Source organism: Oncorhynchus gorbuscha, unplaced genomic scaffold (genome assembly GCF_021184085.1).
Source record: "Oncorhynchus gorbuscha isolate QuinsamMale2020 ecotype Even-year unplaced genomic scaffold, OgorEven_v1.0 Un_scaffold_141:::fragment_3, whole genome shotgun sequence".
Lineage (NCBI taxonomy): Eukaryota > Metazoa > Chordata > Actinopteri > Salmoniformes > Salmonidae > Oncorhynchus > Oncorhynchus gorbuscha.
In genome coordinates this window covers 292,274-314,225 of record NW_025744684.1, presented here as the reverse complement: position 1 = coordinate 314,225, position 21,952 = coordinate 292,274, and positions in this window count along the sequence as shown.

Genomic DNA, 21,952 nt, shown 5'->3' with positions numbered 1-21,952 from the left:
ATGTAAATAATTGTTTGCAACACTCAGGGATACTGGGGTATATTCTTTAAGGCTTCCTCCTCTGTGAGCTCACAGCTGCCTAGCTACCACCCTAGTTACCCACCTAGTTACCCATTCTGGGGTTTATGGTCATAATTACCAATCACAGAATTATTTGACTATATGAATATACATTGGTTACAAATTCCTGGGACTGTCTCCTCTAAATACAGTCCTGTCTATTCTGAATATCTTATTCATTTGAATTAGTTCATTAGTCAATTGTTAATACTCTGTCCTTGCACATTAGTGATGCATTTTTCACAGATTAACTATTCATAGATTGAAAATGTTTTTTAAAAAGTATTATAAGTATTATTCTGTGAGACAGATCATTGTTTACTTCAAAATGTAAAAATCAACACACTGTCAATCATTAGATAATGATGCAATTAACAGAGCAACAACACACAACCAACATAGTTCTAACCATTATGGAGGTCACAACCAACACAGTTCTAACCATTTTGGAGGCCACAACCAACACAGTTCTAACCATTATGGAGGTCACAACCAACACAGTTCTAACCATTATGGAGGTCACAACCAACATAGTTCTAACCATTTTGGAGGCCACAACCAACACAGTTCTAACCATTATGGAGGTCACAACCAACATAGTTCTAACCATTTTGGAGGCCACAACCAACACAGTTCTAACCATTATGGAGGTCACAACCAACACAGTTCTAACCAAAACCAAACCAAAGATAAATGTACTTACTGAGTTGTGTTTTCTTTTTGGATGTGGAGTAGAGTATGTACAGCAGTATGTTCATCGGGAGAAGAGTGTATGTGTCCTCTCTCCCTCCCTCCCTCTCTCCCTCCCTCCCTCCTGGGAGGTTACCTGTACAGGTGTCAGACCAGGTGCATACGCTCTGTGTGTGTGTCTCATACAAGCCTGAGTATTGTGTGTGGGAATGATATGTTGGCCATGTTACAGTAATCAGGCCTTAGTTCACAGTCATTTTACGTACAGGTGTCAGACCAGGTGCATACGCTCTGTGTGTGTGTGTCTCATACAAGCCTGAGTATTGTGTGTGGGAATGATATGTTGGCCATGTTACAGTAATCAGGCCTTAGTTCACAGTCATTTTACGTCAAAGATAATCATTATCATACTACAGTCGTGGCCAAAAGTTTTGAGAATGACACAAATATTAATTTCCACAAAGTTTGCTGCTTCAGTGTCTTTAGATATTTTTGTTAGATGTTACTATGGAATACTGTATAATTACAAACATTTCATAAGTGTCAAAGGCTTTTATTGACAATTACATGAAGTTGATGCAAAGAGTCAATACTTGCAGTGTTAACCCTTCTTTTTCAAGAACTCTGCAATCTGCCCGGGCATGCTGTCAATTAACTTCTGGGCCACATCCTGACTGATGGCAGCCCATTCTTGCGTAATCAATGCTTGGAGTTTGTCAGAATTTGTGGGTTTTTGTTTGTACACCCGCCTCTTGAGGATTGACCACAAGTTCTCAATGGGATTAAGGTCTGGGAAGTATCCTGGCCATGGACCCAAAATATTGATGTTTTGTTCCCAGAGCCACTTAGTTATCACTTTTGCCTTATGGCAAGGTGCTCCATCATGCTGGAAAAGGCATTGTTCGTCACCAAACTGTTCCTGGATGGTTGGGAGAAGTTGCTCTCGGAGGATGTGTTGGTACCATTCTTTATTCATGGCTGTGTTCTTAGGTAAAATTGTGAGTGAGCCCACTCCCTTGGCTGAGAAGCAATCCCACACATGAATGGTCTCAGGATGCTTTACTGTTGGCATGACACAGGACTGATGGTAGCGCTCACCTTGTCTTCTCCGGACAAGCTTTTTTCCGGATACCCCAAACAATCGGAAAGGGGATTCGTCAGAGTAAATGACTTTACCCCAGTCCTCAGCAGTCCAGTCCCTGTACCTTTTGCAGAATATCAGAATATCTGATGTTTTTCCTGGAGAGAAGTGGCTTCTTTGCTGCCTTTCTTGACACCAGGCCATCCTCCAAAAGTCTTCACCTCACTGTGCGTGCAGATGCACTCACACCTGCCTGCTGCCATTCCTGAGCAAGCTCTGTACTGGTGGTGCCCCGATCCCGCAGCTGAATCAACTTTAGGAGACGGTCCTGGCGCTTGCTGGACTTTCTTGTGCGTCCTGAAGCCTTCTTCACAACAATTGAACCGCTCTCCTTGAAGTTCTTGATGATCCGGTAAATGGTGGATTTAGGTGCAATCTTACTGGCAGCAATATCCTTGCCTTGTGAAGCCATTTTTGTGAAAAGCAATGATGACGGCACATGTTTCCTTGCAGGTAACCATGGTTGACAGAGGACGAACAATGATTCCAAGCACCACTCTCCTTTTGAAGCTTCCAGTATGTTATTCAAACTCAATCAGCATGACAGAGTGATCTCCAGCCTTGTCCTTGTCAACACTCACACCTGTGTTAATGAGAGAATCACTGACATGATGTCAGCTGATCCTTTTGTGGCAGTGCTGAAATGCAGTGGAAATGTTTTTGGGGGAATTCAGTTCATTGGCATGGCAAAGAGGGACTTTGCAATTATTTGCAATTCATCTGATCACTCTTCATAACATTCTGGAGGATATGCAAATTGCCATCATATAAACTGAGGCAGGAGACTGTGAAAATGAATATTTGTGTTATTCTCCAAACTTTTGGCCACGACTGTATATCAGAGAGAAATACACTCTCAGAGAATAAATGTTTTGTGTCTTGGAAAAAGGCTTAGAATCTCTTTTACGTAATCTTTTCAAATAACTCAAACACAGGTGAACTTTCAAATACACGTTAACATGAAAACATCAAACCCTGAACCAGTGATTAGTTGCAACTTGTACCTACTCAAACATGAGAGACATGATATTTGTATATATATTTTTTTAAATGTTTAAATGTAACCTTTATTAAACTAGGTAAGTCAGTCAAGAACAAATTCTTATTTACAATGACGGCATACCACGGCCAAAGCTGGACGATGCTGGGCCAATTGTGCACCGCCCTATGGGACTTCCAATCACAGCCAGGTGTGATGCAGCCTGGATTCAAACCAGGGACTACAGTGACGCCTCTTGCACTGGGATGCAGTGCCTTAGACCGCTGCGCCACTCGGGAGCATATCTGTGAGTGGACACACCAATCAAGGCCCTGTGATCTTGTTATTGTACATCCATTCCACACATTGACCTTTAACTAACCTTCATGGAAGTGTAAATCCTTGGGATTACCCTATGGCATCATATAAACTTTGTAACATGGTAAAAAACAACCTTGTAGTGAGGTTTAGTCCTGTTTCATATCTTTGTGATTATCAAAGACTACTTAAGGCAGAAGCTCTCTCCATTCAGTGCTTCTCTACATTCAGTGAGGTAGTGGAATGTTTGCACAAATGACCATAAGAGTGAGATGCAGGTAAACAAATATTTGTATTTCTGAAGATGAAGAGATTGGGCAATGGATGGGAACGACGGAATGACTAGGCCCTATATTCAATCAAGTAGCCTCACAGTAATATAAGTAATGCTACCATCTTTCCCTGTAACAGTGTGGCAGGCCAAAAGACACAGGGTGATTGGAGTTTGGGAAACAGCCGTGGCCATATTTGACTAAACATTACATAACAATATGAACACAATGGCATATTAATAAAAAAGAGATCAAATGTTGTTCCACACTGCATTAACTAACAATTTCCTTGTTAGAAATATGACACAGGCTGAAAATGTTGACTTTATAAACTGGTCCTGAAATTGACTTTTTTTAATTATTATTATTTTTTCATATACCTTTATTTAACCAGGCAAGTCAGTTAAGAACAAATTCTTATTTTCAATGACCGCCTAGGAACAGTGGGTTAACTGCCTGTTCAGGGGCAGAACAACAGATGTGTATCTTGTCAGCTCTGGGATTTGAACTTGCAACCATCCAGTTACTAGTCCAATGCTCTTACCTTTAGTTGATGATAAATACAGAATTGTGTGCCAGAGGGTTGAGTTCCCCAGACAGAGCCTCAACCATTACTGTATACAAAAAAAACCTTATAGAGATTGGAAATTCACATAAAACATATATCTATGAGGAACTCTTTAGGGGTGGTAGGTGAGTGGTGGGTGATGAACCTCAACCAATGGAAAGGTCAACAGACACAGCGGATCCAGATAGTGACACTGTTATGTACACAGCATGAGACCAATACGTTATAGAAACATCTAACATGGCCTACCATCAATAGGAGAAGGAGATTACTACCCTATAGGGCTGGGGTGAAATCTGAGCAGCTCAATATCAACACATAGTAGCCAAATTCAATAGGCTGTTAGTGTTCACAATGTTTACTCTTAAAACAGGGGAGTCTTTGATTTTAGTATGATTTTGTTTGTATATTACTGTGTATACTACTGAAATGTGAGTAATTGAATTGGACCTCTATTGAGTTTGCCAATGGCATTATTTGAGATGAACTGGGCACACAACAACAATAAAAGCCAACCCCTATCTCAAATATATACATTTGTTTACCTTTATTTAACTAGGCAAGTCAGTTAAGAACACATTCTCACGTACAATGACAGCGTACCCCAGACAAACTCTCCCCTAACCCGGCCAATTGTGCGCTGCCCTATGGGACTCCCGATCACGGCCGGTTGTGATACAACCTGGGATCAAACCCGGGTCTGTAGTGACGCCTCTAGCACTGCGATTGCACTGCCTTAGACCTCTGAGCCACTCAGGATCCCATAAATATAATCATCATGACTGGACATTAGGTGTACCAACAACTTTGACACAATAGTACTTCCCCTGTCTCACTGTTACATATGGCTACACACACAGCAGACTATGGTACTGTAGGTTACCACACGGAGAGGCCAGTTGTAAGGTTCTGTTCCTAAACCTAGCAGCAGATACCCTCCACATGGAGCAGGCTGCCTGATAAACAACAAGCCAGCTCACTGCAATCCCCCAGGACCCATCTCTAATTAGCAGTAATAATGACACTCATTAGGAAAAGGAACAGTACCTGCAGCACATTTACCAGCTTGTTCCTGCTTTAAAGACTTATTTGGCATTGTAATGCATGATGAGTTGCTGGCTAAAGCAGAAATGCTATGGCTACCAAGCTACATGCAAGGTGCAGTAGCCTGCTTCTGAACAAGGACAACAATAGTTGAGTATCCATACAATGTAGCTAAATAAGTGGTGCATACTACAGAGTCTGCAGCAATGGCATTACAGGACAACTCACCACTTGCAGCCAAAGCCAGGGCCAGTGGCAGAAAGAGCCAAGACATCAGTTTACATTTCCAACGCTTGACTGACCAGAAGGTGGCTGCAGAACCAAAGAAGCTAAAACTAACTGCCAGGAGTCCTGAGCTATGTAGCTACTGCGCTCTTGCATATCTTGTTAGATCTCATCCTGGAGTGTTTGGTGCTATAAAACATGTGTGAAACTCAAACGAACACAGGCTGAAACAAATCCTGGACCTGCATGAGTAGTAGTAGATACAGTCCAAAGAAGAAGCCTGAATGAGGAGGGATTGCTAGTAATGAACTTGGTTTAACGTTACCCTTTTATCTGTGGATTCATTGTTGGAGTAGAGGACCTTGTGCATTTCAGGTAAAATAACAACCCAATGTTTATATCCCAGGACAAATTGCCTAGCAACAGAAAGCTAGCTATTGCCATAAATGTTTAATTATTTTCGATCTGTCCCCAAATTAATATAGGTGGTTCAGAGTTTGTTTTTATATGTCAACCTGCATGTCCTGAGCGTGTCTGACACCAGACTCTGCGGTTTCAGAGTCTACAAGCAGGTTGCCGTTTGTCATGAATCTTGCCCTGTATGTGTAACAGTGTAACTTCAGACCATCCAGACACCAGGGTGTACAAAAACGCACGCTTGCTGTCTGTTCAGCATGTAATTTGAAGTAGGCTAGAGGCGGAGAGGGTATGATGTAGGGCTGCACGCACCGGTATATAACAGTAGCCAGAAAATACTGGGCCGGTACCAGACACCAGGGTGGACAAAAAAAAGCACGCTTGCCGTCTGTTCAGCATGTAATTTGAAGTAGGCTAGAGGCGGAGAGGGTAGAAAGTAGGGCTGCACGCACCGGTATACGGTACCAGACACCAGGGTGGACAAAAAAAAGCACGCTTGCCGTCTGTTCAGCATGTAATTTGAAGTAGGCTAGAGGCGGAGAGAGTAGAAAGTAGGTCTGCACGCACCGGTAGATAACAGTAGCCAGAAAATACTGGGTCGGTACCAAAGGATACAACTGCCAGGTGAGTTTTTATTTTCATTGTATCGGTTGGGTCGTTGAATGTTGTTACCGCTGTCTTTGATGGTGTTTCTAGACCTTGTTATGGAATTGTATCGGCCACGCTGGTAGACGTAGACTATATTATTTAATTTTGCATGGAATATAACCGGAAATATCAGAACCATATTTATTTGGATATATCGTACTGTTCTGATAGCCTCTAGATTGTTTTTGACCAGACGATCGTCTGACCCAACACGATAACCTTGTTGCGGTTTCAGAGTCTATGCGCCAGGATAGGGAGCAGGTTGCCGTTTGTCATGAATCCTGCCCTGTATGTTTAACAGTATAACTTCAGACAGTCCCCTCGCCCATACCCGGGCACGAACCACCAGTGGTGGGCCGTCAGGGCCAGCAAGGCCTTCTCTGCTGGCTTAAACATCATCAGAATATAATATATATATATTTGATTGGATTACCAATATTGAGAGGCAGGTCCTATGGGCAGGTCTATGCAGAACCTCAGAACTAGGAAACTGAATTTGATAAACACATTAATTTGCGTACTACTAAGCTGTTTTTTCAACCCACAATGGCGGAAGGAGGAGAAGATATCGATTTGGTCGAGGATATAATTAGCTATTCTCAAGACTAACTTTTCAAGAAAAGTTAGACATTGTATGGAGAGGTCGCCCAACGCCGACGCTACAAAGCGCTATTTAGCGCGCACCACGGCTGACTAGCTAGCCGTTTCACATCCGTTCCATATGCAGAACTGAGCGATTTCTTCTCTGGGTCAGCGGTTTTTGGTCTTCATTTAACGTTCGAGGTAGGCATTAGGGTTAGCAGTGTGGATAAGGTTAGCTTTACAATCCGATTTTATGACTTTGTGGCTGACGTCTCTGGAGAACTGCCTCCAAGGTAAGATTCATGACAATAAATGGCAACCTGCAGATATATACTAGAATGCTTCGAACCACATGTCCCGGTGTTGTACCGAGAATCTCCCCCCCTGCCCCCCTTTCTACTCTTCACTCCGTTGTCAGTTTAACCCACTGATCTTAGTGGAAGATAGCATTTTTTCTGCAGTTTTCGGTTTGACTATTTGTTTCAAATGTATGTAGCTGTTCTAGCTTGTATGGGACCCTGGGCGACCCCCCCCCCCCCCACACACACACACACACACACACTTGTATTCGACTAGTATTTTTGAAAGTGTAAGGATAATAATTCCGCCATAGTTGTTCTGAAATGTTTGTTGCTTGCCAACATTTTACTCCCTCTGTTTAATATAACACATTTATTAATTTCGGTTGCCTATCCTGCGGTGAAGTTTGATCTATAGAAAGTATTTGACTCGAGCCACAAAATTTAAGGAAATTAGAAGGGAGGGGGAGAATTCTAGCAGGTCGCCTGCAGAGATCCTACACCGCAGACAAATGGAGACCGTCATGCTGTTTGTTGTGTTCCTTGCTAGACTGAAATGATATTATCTCATGCTGTCCTTCAACTGCAAAATGTCAGTGAAAACAGGAAGGAAGAGAGTTATTCCTTCTTTCCTGTTAGGAATTTCATTCAAGTTAAGAATGTCCTAAAACACATACTCTAAGAGATGTCATGAAAATTATTGCAGGAATTTGTATTTGTTTTGTTCGACTAATATTCCTGGTCCATTATTTCACAGGTTGGATTCGTAAAAAGGTAGCTATGTTAACACACTCTCTATCATTCATCAGTATTAATGAATGATTAATGGAAAAAAGCTGTCCTTGAAACAGTCTTGATATGTTCGTCAAAAGAGAGATCAGGGTCCAGAGTAACGCCGAGGTCCTTCAGTTTTATTTGAGACGACTGTACAACCATTAATATTAATTGTCAGATTCAACAGAAGATCTCTTTGTTTCTTGGGACCTAGAACAAGCATCTTTGTTTTGTCTGAGTTTAAAAGTAGAAATTTGGCAGCCATCCACTTCCTTATGTCTGAAACACAGGCTTCTAGCGAGGGCAATTTTGGGGCTTCACCATGTTTCATTGAAATGTACAGCTGTGTGTCATCCGCATAGCAGTGAAAGTTAACATTATGTTTTCGAATGACATCCCCAAGAGGTAAAATATATAGTGAAAACAATAGTGGTCCTAAAACGGAACCTTGAGGAACACCGCAATTTACAGTTGATTTGTCAGAGGACAAACCATTCACAGAGACAAACTGATATCTTTCCAACAGATAAGATCTTAAACAGGCCAGAACTTGTCCGTATAGACCAATTTGGGTTTCCAATCTCTCCAAAAGAATGTGGTGATTGATGGTATCAAAAGCAGCACTAAGGTCTAGGAGCACGAGGACAGTGCAGAGCCTCGGTCTGATGCCATATAAAGGTAATTTACCACCTTCACAAGTGCAGTCTCAGTGCTAAAACCAGACTGAAGCATTTCGTATACATTGTTTGTCTTCAGGAAGGCAGTGAGTTGCTGCGCAACAGCCTTTTCAAAAACAATTGGGAGGAATGGAAGATTCGATATAGGCCGATTAGTTTTTAAAAATATTTTCTGGGTCAAGCTTAGGCTTTTTCAAGAGAGGCTTTATTACTGCCACTTTTAGTGAGTTTGGTACACATCCGGTGGATAGAGATCCGATTCTTATGACTTCAACTGTAGGTCCTGGATGGCAGGAAACTTGGCCCCAGTTATGTACTGGGCCGTATGCACTACCCTCTGTAGGGCCTTAGGGTCGGATGCTGAGCAATTGCCATACCAGGTGGTGATGCAACTGGTCAGGATGCTCTCAGTGGTGCATCTGTATAACTTTTTGAGGATCTGGGAACCCGTGCCAAATCTTTTCAGTCTCCTGAGGGGGAAGGGTGTGCCCTCTTCACAACTTTCTTGGTCTGTTTGGACCATGATTATTTGTTGGCGATGTGGACACCAAGGAACATGAAACTCTCGAGCCGCTTCACTACAGCCCCGTTGATGTAAATGGGGGCATGTTCAGCCCTCATTTTCCTGTAGTCCACGATCATCTCCTTTGTCTTGCTCACGTTGATGTAGAGGTTGTTGTCCTGGCACCACTCTGCAAGGTCTCTGACCTCCTTCCTATAGGCAGTCTCATCTATGTCGGTGATCAGGCCTACCACTGTTGTGTTGTCAGAACTTAATGATGGTGTTGGAGTCATGCTTGGCCATGCAGTCATGGATTAACATGGAGTACAGGAGGGGACTAAGCTTGCAACCCTGAGGGCCCCCCGTGTTGAGGATCAGGGTGGCAGATGTGTTGTTGCGTACCCTTACCACCTGTGGGCGGCCCGTCAGGAAGTCCAGGATCCAGTTGCAGAGGGAGATGTTTAGTCCCAGGGTCCTTAGCTTAGTGATGAGCTTTGAGGGCACTATGGTGTTGAATGCTGAGCTGTAGCATATACGGGCTGCTTAGGTAAACTATCTATAACACAACTATTTCAACTAATCAACTGACTGTTATTGGTCTTCAATCTAGGCCATGATTAGTTTGAAGCAGTGTTTTACCATAAAGCTGGACTGTAACAAAAGTGTGCTGTCCTGCTATAGATAAGTGATGAAGATACTCCACAACAGCAACCAGAAACATACCCTCAACACCATAAAGAATTGAATACAATGAGCATGTACATTAAGATTAAGACCCCCTCCCCATGCTGTCCCTCTCTGACAACAGTCTGAAACATGACACCTCATGACACGTACAGTCTGAGCTATATGCATAATAATTACTAATGAAGCATAAACACACTTCACAACTCTAATCAGGGCAAATGCCTCCCGACTGGTGCAGTGGTCTAAGGCACTGCAGTACTAGCTGTGCCACTAGAGATGCCACTAGAGTTTCTGGGTTCAAGTCCAGGCTCTGTTGCAGCTGACCGCGACCGGGAGACCCATGGGGCGGCGCACAATTGGCCCAGCGTCTTCAGGGTTAGGGGAAGGATTGGCCGGCAGGGATGTCCTTGTCCCATCGCACACTAGCGACTCCTGTGGCAGGCACGTAGCCAGCTGTACGGTGTTTCCTCCGACACATTGGTGCGGCTGGTTTCCGGCTTAAGTGGGCATTGTATCAAGAAGCAGTGCGGCTTGGTTGGGTTGTGTTTCGAAGGACTCTCGACCTTCGCCTCTCCCAATTCTGTACAGGAGTTGCAGGGACAAGACTGTAACTAGAAATTGGATACCATGAAAATTGGGGATAAAAAGGGGTACAAAAAATATAAAAATGTTGAACATGAACAAAAAGAAAAAAATATTTTAAAAATGAATAAAAAAACGAAAAATAGAAATCAGGTCCGATTAACTTCTTATGGTATAGGGGACGCTTGCGTCCCACTTGGGGAAAAAACTGGGAAAATGCAGCGCGGCAAATTCAAATAATGATATAAAAATCAAACATTCATTAAATCACACATGTAAGATACTCAATTAAAGCTACACTCGTTGTGAATCCAGTCAACATGTCAGATTTTTAAAAGCTTTTCGATGAAAGCATAAGAAGCTATCTGATGATAGCACAATGTCAACAAAGAGAGTTGCATATTTCAACCCTGCAGGCGCTACACAAAACGCTGAAATAAAATATAAAACATGCATTACCTTTGACGAGCTTCTTTTGTTGGCACGCCAATATGTCCCATAAACATCACAATTGTTCCTTTTGTTCAATTAATTCCATCCATATATATCCAAATGTCCATTTATTTGACACGTTTGATCCAGAAAAAACAGCTGCCAAAAAACGCAACGTCACTACAAAACATTTCAAAAGTTGCCTATGAACTTTGCCAAAATATTTCAAACTACTTTTGTAATACAACTTTAGGTATTTTTAAACGTTAATAATCGATCAAATTGTAGACGGGGCTATCTGTGTTCAATACAGCAAGTAAACAAATCATGCTCCTTTTTACATCTTGCGCAACTCTCAATAGTGTAATGTTGTTCCAGGATGTGCTTCTTCTTCGTTGCACAAATGAATAACCTCAACCAAATTCCAAAGACTGGTGACATCCAGTAGAAGTGGTAGGAACTGAAAATATCCCTTGGCAAAGACAACTCAGGGAAAAGTCAGAGGCAAAAAAAAAATATTCTGAACAGTTAGTCCTCAGGGTTTTGCCTGCTACATAAGTTCTGTTATACTCACAGACATGATTCAAACAGTTCTAGAAACTTCAGTGTTTTCTATACACATCTACTAATAATATGCATATCTTATATTCCTGGCATGAGTAGCAGGAAGTTGAAATTGGGCACGCTATTTATCCAAAAGTGAAAATGCTGCCCCCTATACCTTAAGAGGTCGTATTAACGGAGTTATAGCCTGAATGTGTAGCCTATAAGGTAGGGTAGGTTTCAGTTAGAAATCAGACAAGTTGTAATTACATTATTAACTAAACCTCCAGGGAATTATTAAATAAGCAGCATTATAACTAAACCAGTTCCCCCTTTTGGATAATAGTTTTCTACTACTATCTATTAAAGAGGAGCATCTTAAAGCATGTAGAGAAAATAAAGCATATCCAGCCCTCCTCACAGGAAAACCCCTACAGAAAGAATGTGTTAGCGCACGAGAGAGAGGTGCAATGGAAAACTACCCAGTTATGCTCATTGTGGCAAGGATTTGTTGGGGTCAGCGGGTCTGGACAGGACTGGGTGTGAGGTTGTTGAGACAGTAGGCTGAAATGTGTTGTCAGAAACGAACATAACACATCAACAAGACAGATGAAGCAGTAACTTAAGTCTAGGTTCAACAATCACAGTTTGAATTGGAGTGACACAGTGAACAAGTGGGTTCTTACTTCCCCATTCAGTTCAAACATTTCTCAGAAACAGACAGAATATCAGACCAGTTATGTAAAGCAAACTGAATATTATAGCACTTCCAGAGAGAGAGATGAAGTGTCTTCAAGACAACACCCTAACACAACCCCCTGCCCCCCCCCCTCCTTGTGAACTTCTCACTACACTCTCAGCCCCCCCCCCCCCAAAAAAAACTTCATCTGATCATTCTATCCTGTACCTTTACAGCTCACATAAAAGCCACAGTGACCAGATCATTATGCATAACAAGTCAACCACACCAAAGTGTTTAGTTAAGTATAATGTTCTGATCACAATGCTGTCCCTCTCCGACACCAGTCTGAAACATGACACCTCACCTACAGTCTGGGCTAAATGCATAAGAACTACTAATGAAGAATAAACACACTTCACTACTATAATCTAAAACATTAGATTCATAACTTTCACTTTGCCAGAGACTTTGGAAAACAATGAGCAGATAGCTGTGGACAACAGACTACTGTTAGATATCAGGGCAAATAAACAGGAAATAGCCTGACAGGGTAGCCTATGAGGAGGGTTAGGAGTGTCTGACAAGTTGGAATACAAATATTAAATAAACCTCCAGGGAATTGTCATGCAGGTGATAGAGGACCCAAAAGCGACTTAACAGAAACAGAGTTTATTCAAGTCCAAACAGGGAATAACAGAAATCCTCTAGTCTGTAGAGGGGAATAACAAGAGAAGCGGCCACAGACTGCAGGTCGCTTCGGGTAGGCGCAGGCCGTAGTTGACAGAGACACCTGCTCACACGCAGCATCTGATGAAGGCAAAAAAACACGACAGGACAGGGCGAAACACAATCACAGCACGGTGAATACTAAACAAGGAACCGACGGGACAGGAACGGAACACAAAGGAATAAATAGGGACTCTAATCAGGGGAAAGGATCGGGAACAGGTGTGGGAAGACTAAATGATGATTAGGGGAATAGGAACAGCTGGGAGCAGGAACGGAACGATAGAGAGAAGAGAGAGCGAGAGAGTGAGAGAGGGAGGGGGAGAGAGAGGGATAGAAAGAGGGAAAGAACCTAATAAGACCAGCAGAGGGAAACGAATAGAATGGGGAGCACAGGGACGAGACATGATAATAAATGACAAACCTGACAGTACCCCCCCACTCACCGAGCGCCTCCTGGCGCACTCGAGGAGGAATCCTGGCGGCAACGGAGGAAATCATCGATGAGTGAACGGTCCAGCACGTCCCGAGACGGGACCCAACTCCTCTCCTCAGGACCGTAACCCTCCCAATCCACTAAGTATTGGTGACCCCGTCCCCGAGAACGCATGTCCATGATCTTATGTACCTTGTAAATAGGTGCGCTCTCGACAAGGACGGGAGGGGGGAGGGAAGACGAACGGGGGTGCGAAGAAAGGGCTTAACACAGGAGACATGGAAGACAGGATGGACGCGACGAAGATGTCGCGGAAGAAGCAGTCGCACAGCGACAGGATTGACGACCTGGGAGACACGGAACGGACCAATGAACCGCGGAGTCAACTTACGAGAAGCTGTCGTAAGAGGAAGGTTGCGAGTGGAAAGCCACACTCTCTGGCCGCAACAATACCTTGGACTCTTAATCCTGCGTTTATTGGCGGCTCTCACCGTCTGTGCCCTGTAACGGCAAAGTGCAGACCTCACCCTCCTCCAGGTGCGCTCACAACATTGGACAAACGCTTGAGCGGAGGGAACGCTGGACTCGGCAAGCTGGGATGAGAACAGAGGAGGCTGGTAACCCAGACTACTCTGAAACGGAGATAACCCGGTAGCAGACGAAGGAAGCGAATTGTGAGCGTATTCTGCCCAGGGGAGCTGTTCTGCCCAAGACGCAGGGTTTCTGAAAGAAAGGCTGCGTAGTATGCGACCAATCGTCTGATTGGCCCTCTCTGCTTGACCGTTAGACTGGGGATGAAACCCGGAAGAGAGACTGACGGACGCACCAATCAAACGACAGAACTCCCTCCAAAACTGTGACGTGAATTGCGGACCTCTGTCTGAAACGGCGTCTAACGGGAGGCCATGAATTCTGAATACATTCTCAATAATGATTTGTGCCGTCTCCTTAGCGGAAGGAAGTTTAGCGAGGGGAATGAAATGTGCCGCCTTAGAGAACCTATCGACAACCGTAAGAATCACAGTCTTCCCCGCAGACAAAGGCAGACCGGTAATGAAGTCTAAGGCGATGTGAGACCATGGTCGAGAAGGAATGGGGAGCGGTCTGAGACGACCGGCAGGAGGAGAGTTACCCGACTTAGTCTGCGCGCAGTCCGAACAAGCAGCCACGAAACGGCGCGTGTCACGCTCCTGAGTCGGCCACCAAAAGCGCTGGCGAATAGACGCAAGAGTGCCTCGAACACCGGGATGACCAGCTAACTTGGCAGAGTGAGCCCACTGAAGAACAGCCAGACGAGTGGAAACAGGAACGAAAAGGAGGTTACTAGGACAAGCGCGGCGACGCAGTGTGCGTGAGTGCTTGCTTAACCTGTCTTTCAATTCCCCAGACTGTTAACCCGACAACACGCCCATAAGGAAGAATCCCCTCGGGATCAGTAGAAGCCACAGAAGAACTAAACAGACGGGATAAGGCATCAGGCTTGGTGTTCTTGCTACCCGGACGGTAAGAAATCACAAACTCGAAACGAGCGAAAAACAACGCCCAACGAGCTTGACGGGCATTAAGTCGTTTGGCAGAACGGATGTACTCAAGGTTCTTATGGTCTGTCCAAACGACAAAAGGAACGGTCGCCCCCTCCAACCACTGTCGCCATTCGCCTAGGGCTAAGCGGATGGCGAGCAGTTCACGGTTACCCACATCATAGTTGCGCTCAGATGGCGACAGGCGATGAGAAAAATAAGCGCAAGGATGAACCTTATCGTCAGACTGGAAGCGCTGGGATAGAATGGCTCCCACGCCTACCTCTGAAGCGTCAACCTCGACAATGAATTGTCTAGTGACGTCAGGAGTAACGAGGATAGGAGCGGACGTAAAACGTTCTTTTAGAAGATCAAAAGCTCCCTGGGCGGAACCGGACCACTTAAAACACGTCTTGACAGAAGTAAGAGCTGTGAGAGGGGCAGCAACTTGACCGAAATTACGAATGAAACGCCGATAGAAATTAGCGAAACCTAAAAGCGCTGCAACTCGACACGTGACCTTGGAACGGGCCAATCACTGACAGCTTGGACCTTAGCGGAATCCATCTGAATGCCTTCAGCGGAAATAACGGAACCGAGAAAAGTAACGGAGGAGACATGAAAAGAGCACTTCTCAGCCTTTACGTAGAGACAATTCTCTAAAAGGCGCTGTAGAACACGTCGAACGTGCTGAACATGAATCTCGAGTGACGGAGAAAAATCAGGATATCGTCAAGATAGACAAAAACAAAAATGTTCAGCATGTCTCTCAGAACATCATTAACTAATGCCTGAAAAACAGCTGGCGCATTGGCGAGACCGAACGGCAGAACCCGGTACTCAAAATGCCCTAACGGAGTGTTAAACGCCGTTTTCCACTCCCCCTCTCTGATGCGCACGAGATGGTAAGCGTTACGAAGGTCCAACTTAGTAAAGCACCTGGCTCCCTGCAGAATCTCGAAGGCTGATGACATAAGGGGAAGCGGATAACGATTCTTAACCGTTATGTCATTCAGCCCTCGATAATCCACGCAGGGGCGCAGAGTACCGTCCTTCTTCTTAACAAAAAGAACCCCGCCCCGGCCGGAGAAGAAGAAGGCACTATGGTACCGGCGTCAAGAGACACAGACAAATAATCCTCGAGAGCCTTACGTTCGGGAGCCGACAGAGAGTATAGTCTACCTCGAGGAGGAGTGGTCCCCGGAAGGAGATCAATACTACAATCATACGACCGGTGAGGAGGAAGGGAGTTGGCTCGGGACCGACTGAAGACCGTGCGCAGATCATGATATTCCTCCGGCACTCCTGTCAAATCGCCAGGTTCCTCCTGAGAAGTAGGGACAGAAGAAACGGGAGGGATGGCAGACATTAAACACTTCACATGACAAGAAACGTTCCAGGATAGGATAGAATTACTAGACCAATTAATAGAAGGATTATGACATACTAGCCAGGGATGACCCAAAACAACAGGTGTAAACGGTGAACGGAAAATCAAAAAGAAATAGTCTCACTGTGGTTATCAGATACTGTGAGAGTTAAAGGTAGTGTCTCAAATTTGATACTGGGAAGATGACTACCATCTAAGGCAAACATGGGCGTAGGCTTGTCTAACGGTCTGAAAGGAATGTTATGTTTCCGAACCCATGCCGTCCATGAAACAACCCTCAGCCCCAGAGTCAATCAAGGCACTGCATGTAGCACCCGAACCGGTCCAGCGTAGATGGACCGACATAGTAGTACAAGATCTAGATGAAGAGACCTGAGTAGTAGCGCTCACCAGTAGCCCTCCGCTTACTGATGGGCTCTGGCCTCTTACTGGACATGAATTAACAAAATGTCCAGCAACTCCGCAATAGAGGCACAGGCGGTTGGTGATCCTCCGTTCCCTCTCCTTAGTCGAGATGCGAATCCCTCCCAGCTGCATGGGCTCAGTCTCAAAGCCAGAGGAGGGAGATGGTTGCGATGCGGAGCAGGGAAACACCGTTGATGCGAGCTCTCTTCCACGAGCCCGGTGACGAAGATCTACCCGTCGTTCTATGCGGATGGCGAGAGCAATCAAAGAGTCCACATCTGAAGGAACCTCCCGGGAGAGAATCTCATCCTTAACCACTGCGTGGAGTCCCTCCAGAAAACGAGCGAGCAGCGCCGGCTTCACTAGAGGCAGCAAGAGTGCGAAACTCAATAGAATAATCCGTTATGGACCGTTCACCTTGGCATAAGGAAGCCAGGGCCCTAGAAGCCTCCCTACCAAAAACTGAACGGTCAAAAACCCGAATCATCTCCTCTTTAAAGTTCTGGAACTTGTTAGAGCAATCAGCCCTTGCCTCCCAGATAGCTGTGCCCCACTCTCGAGCCCGGCCAGTAAGGAGTGAAATGACGTAAGCAACCCGAGCTCTCTCTCTAGAGTATGTGTTGGGTTGGAGAGAGAACACAATCTCACACTGCGTGAGAAAGGAGCGGCACTCAGTGGGCTGCCCGGAGTAGCAAGGTGGGTTATTAACCCTAGGTTCTGGAGGCAGGCCAGGAAGTAACAGGTGGCACGAGACGTACTCTGGAACTGTCCAGAGAGGTCGGAAACCTGAGCGGCCAGGTTCTCCACGGCATGGCGAGCAGCAGACAATTCCTGCTCGTGTCTGCCGAGCATGGCTCCTTGGATCTTGACGGCAGTGTAACGAGCGTCTGAAGTCGCTGGGTCCATTCCTTGGTCGGTTCCTTCTGTCATGCAGGTGATAGAGGACCCAAAAGCGACTTAACAGAAACAGAGTTTATTCAAGTCCAAACAGGGAATAACAGAAATCCTCTAGTCTGTAGAGGGGAATAACAAGAGAAGCGGCCACAGACTGCAGGTCGCTTCGGGTAGGCGCAGGCCGTAGTAAAAAGAGACACCTGCTCACACGCAGCATCTGATGAAGGCAAAAAAACACGACAGGACAGGGCGAAACACAATCACAGCACGGTGAATACTAAACAAGGAACCGACGGGACAGGAACGGAACACAAAGGAATAAATAGGGACTCTAATCAGGGGAAAGGATCGGGAACAGGTGTGGGAAGACTAAATGATGATTAGGGGAATAGGAACAGCTGGGAGCAGGAACGGAACGATAGAGAGAAGAGAGAGCGAGAGAGTGAGAGAGGGAGGGGGAGAGAGAGGGATAGAAAGAGGGAAAGAACCTAATAAGACCAGCAGAGGGAAACGAATAGAATGGGGAGCACAGGGACGAGACATGATAATAAATGACAAACCTGACAGGAATGATTAAATAAACAGCAATGCAACTAAACCAGTTGCCCCTTGGGATAACAGATTTCTACTACTACATATTAAGAGAAGCATCTTCAAGCATGTTAAGCAAATAAGCTCTGACAACACATATGTCCAAAGCAAAACCACCCTCTGTGGCACATAAACATTCCTGACACTCTATTAACCAAACAAAATAAACAGTTTTCCTCTGGTTACGTTACTACTCCACCTCCAGCTAACAATCTGTGCAAAGAAGAATACTGTTGTTACCTCTCCTTCCAACCAAGGTGCAGGAAGAGAAGAGCAACCACCTCCTCTTCTCAGCAGTCACACCACATCCCCCCCCCTCTTCTCAGCAGTCACACTACATCCTCACCCCCCCTCTTCCCAGCAGTCACACCACACCCCCCTCTTCTCAGCAGTCACACTACATCCTCACCCCCTCTTCTCAACAGTCACACCACATCCTCACCCCCCCTCTTCTCAGCAGTCACACCACATCCTCACCACCCCCTCTTCTCAGCAGTCACACCACATCCTCACCCCCCCTCTTCTCAGCAGTCACACCACATCCTCACCCCCCTCTTCTCAGCAGTCACACCACATCCTCACCCCCCTCTTCTCAGCAGTCACACCACATCCTCACCCCCCTCTTCTCAGCAGTCACACCACATCCTCACCCCCCTCTTCTCAGCAGTCACACCACATCCTCACCCCCTCTTCTCAGCAGTCACACCACATCCTCACCCCCCCCTTCTCAGCAGTCACACCACATCCTCACCCCCCTCTTCTCAGCAGTCACACCACATCCTCACCCCCTCTTCTCAGCAGTCACACCACATCCTCATCCCCCCTCTTCTCAGCAGTCACACCACATCCTCACCCCCCTTCTCAGCAGTCACACCACATCCTCACCCCCTCTTCTCAGCAGTCACACCACATCCTCACCCCCCTCTTCTCAGCAGTCACACCACATCCTCACCCCCTCTTCTCAGCAGTCACACCACATCCTCACCCCCTCTTCTCAGCAGTCACACCACATCCTCACCCCCCACCCTCTTCTCAGCAGTCACACCACATCCTCACCGCCCCCTCTTCTCAGCAGTCACACCACATCCTCACCCCCCCCTCTTCTCAGCAGTCACACCGCATCCTCACCCCCCTCTTCTCAGCAGTCACACCACATCCCCACCCCCCCTCTTCTCAGCAGTCACACCACATCCTCATCCCCCCTCTTCTCAGCAGTCACACCACATCCTCACCCCCTCTTCTCAGCAGTCACACCACATCCCCCCCTCTTCTCAGCAGTCACACCACATCCTCACCCCCCCCTTCTCAGCAGTCACACCACATCCTCACCCCCCCACCTCTTCTCAGCAGTCACACCACATCCTCATCCCCCCCTCTTCTCAGCAGTCACACCTCATCCTCACCCCCCCTCTTCTCAGCAGTCACACCACATCCTCACCCCCCTCCCTCTTCTCAGCAGTCACACCACATCCTCACCCCCCTCTTCTCAGCAGTCACACCACATCCTCACCCCCCCCTCTTCTCAGCAGTCACACCACATCCTCACCCCCCTCTTCTCAGCAGTCACACCACATCCTCACCCCCCCTCTTCTCAGCAGTCACACCACACTCTCAGCCTCCCCCTCCCACACACACCCCACACAAGATGATGTACCAGTCTGTTTAGTTAAATAGAAGGTTCTGGATCACAATGCTGTCCCTCTCTGACACCAGTCTGAAACATGACACCTCACAGTACCTTCAGTCTGAGCTAAATGCATACGAACTACTAAAGAAGAATTAACACTCTTCAAGACTATAATCTAAAACAGGGCTCTCCAACCCTTTTCCTGGAGAGCTACCCTCCTGTAGATTTTCACTCCAACCCCAGTTGTAACTAACCTGATTCAGTTTATCAAGCAGATAATTATTCAAATGAGCTGTGCTAGATTAGGGTTGAAGTGAAAACCTACCGGAGGGTAGCTCTCTATGAATAGTGTTGGAAAGCCCCGATTTAAAACATTACACTCACAACTTTCACATTGCCAGAGACTTTGGAAACAGTGAGCAGATAGCTCACACAAGTCTGTTATCCACAGCTATCAGGGCAAATACCCAGGGTTATAGCCTGAATGTGCAGCCTTTAAGGAGGGTTGGGGTTACAGAAATGTGTCTGTTATTCAGCAGGTTACCATGGACACGGAGGGGAGAGAAGAGGAGGAATGCAAAAACAGGGACACTATAGTATGTGAGGTACACCAAGAAAAATGAAATATAAACCTACTGATCACACTCTGAACATTTGGGCACAGGGACTCTTGTTAAACCAAAAATGAAATATAAACCTACTGATCACACTCAGAACATTTGGGCACAGGGAGTCTTGTTAAACCAAAAATGAAATATAAACCTACTGATCACACTCGGAACATTTGGGCACAGGGACTCTTGTTAAACCAAAAATGAAATATAAACCTACTGATCACACTCGGAACATTTGGGTACAGGGAGTCTTGTTAAACCAAAAATGAAATATAAACCTACTGATCACACTCGGAACATTTGGGCACAGGGACTCTTGTTAAACCAAAAATGAAATATAAACCTACTGATCACACTCGGAACATTTGGGCACAGGGACTCTTGTTAAACCAAAAATGAAATATAAACCTACTGATCACACTCGGAACATTTGGGCACAGGGAGTCTTGTCAAACCAAAAATGAGTTTGACAGTGAATTTGTTTATCTGCACTCCTTTCCAGGTTGTTTGGCTCACTGGGGAAGTAAACTATAGTGACCTCAGGACGATATCAGTGATCAGCATATACCAGCTTAACAGATCATAACTGTGAATCAGAGGGGCCCTGTGTTTCTTTAATGCAGAGTGTAGTGACATGCTGCCCTGGTATGCTGGGCTCCCTCTCAAATCAAATCAAAGTTTATTTGTCACGTGTGCTGAATACAACAGACCTTACAGTGAAATGCTTACTTACAGGCTCTAACCAATAGTGCAAAAAAGGTGTTAGGTGAACAATAGGTAAGTAAAAAAATAAAACAACAGTAAAAAGACAGGCTGTATACAGTAGCATACAGACACTGGTTTAGTCAGGCTGATTGATGTACATGTACATGTAGATATGGTTAAAGTGACTGCATATATGATGAACAGAGAGTAGCAGTAGCGTAAAAGAGGGGGTGGCGGGTGGCGGGACACAATGCAGTTGGTTGGCCCAATTGAGCAAGTATGTACATGACTGTATAGTTAAAGTGACTATGCATATATGATAAACAGAGAGTAGCAGCAGTGTAAAAATAGGGGTTGGGGGGTTTGGGGGGAGGCACACAATGCAAATAATCCAGGTAGCCATTTGATTACCTGTTCAGGAGTCTTATGGCTTGGGGGTAAAAACTGTTGAGAAGCCTTTTTGTCCTCGACTTGGCACTCCGGTACTGCTTGCCATGCGGTAGTAGAGAGAACAGTCTATGACTGGGGTGGCTGGCGGCAGCTCTACCCTTTAGCTCAGTGCGAATGTTGCCTGTAATCTATGGCTTCTGGTTGAGGTATGTACGTATGGTCACTGCGCCTACAACTGTGTGTGTGAATTTGTCTGTGTGTGGTATGTGTGTTTGTGTTTGTTTGTGTGTGTGACGTGTGTGTGTAACTGTATCTGTGGCAGAGCATGTGGCTCTGAATAAATGAATATTTTTACATGAATAAAAAGAGCCAAGTCACTACATGTGTTTTATTTGATTTATTTTTTATTTAACCTTTATTTAACCAGGCAGGCTAGTTGAGAACAAGTTCTCATTTGCAACTGTCTATATACAGTGTGGGCAAATGAGGTAGGATAGGGGAGGTAAGGCAATAAATAGGCCATGGCAGCGAA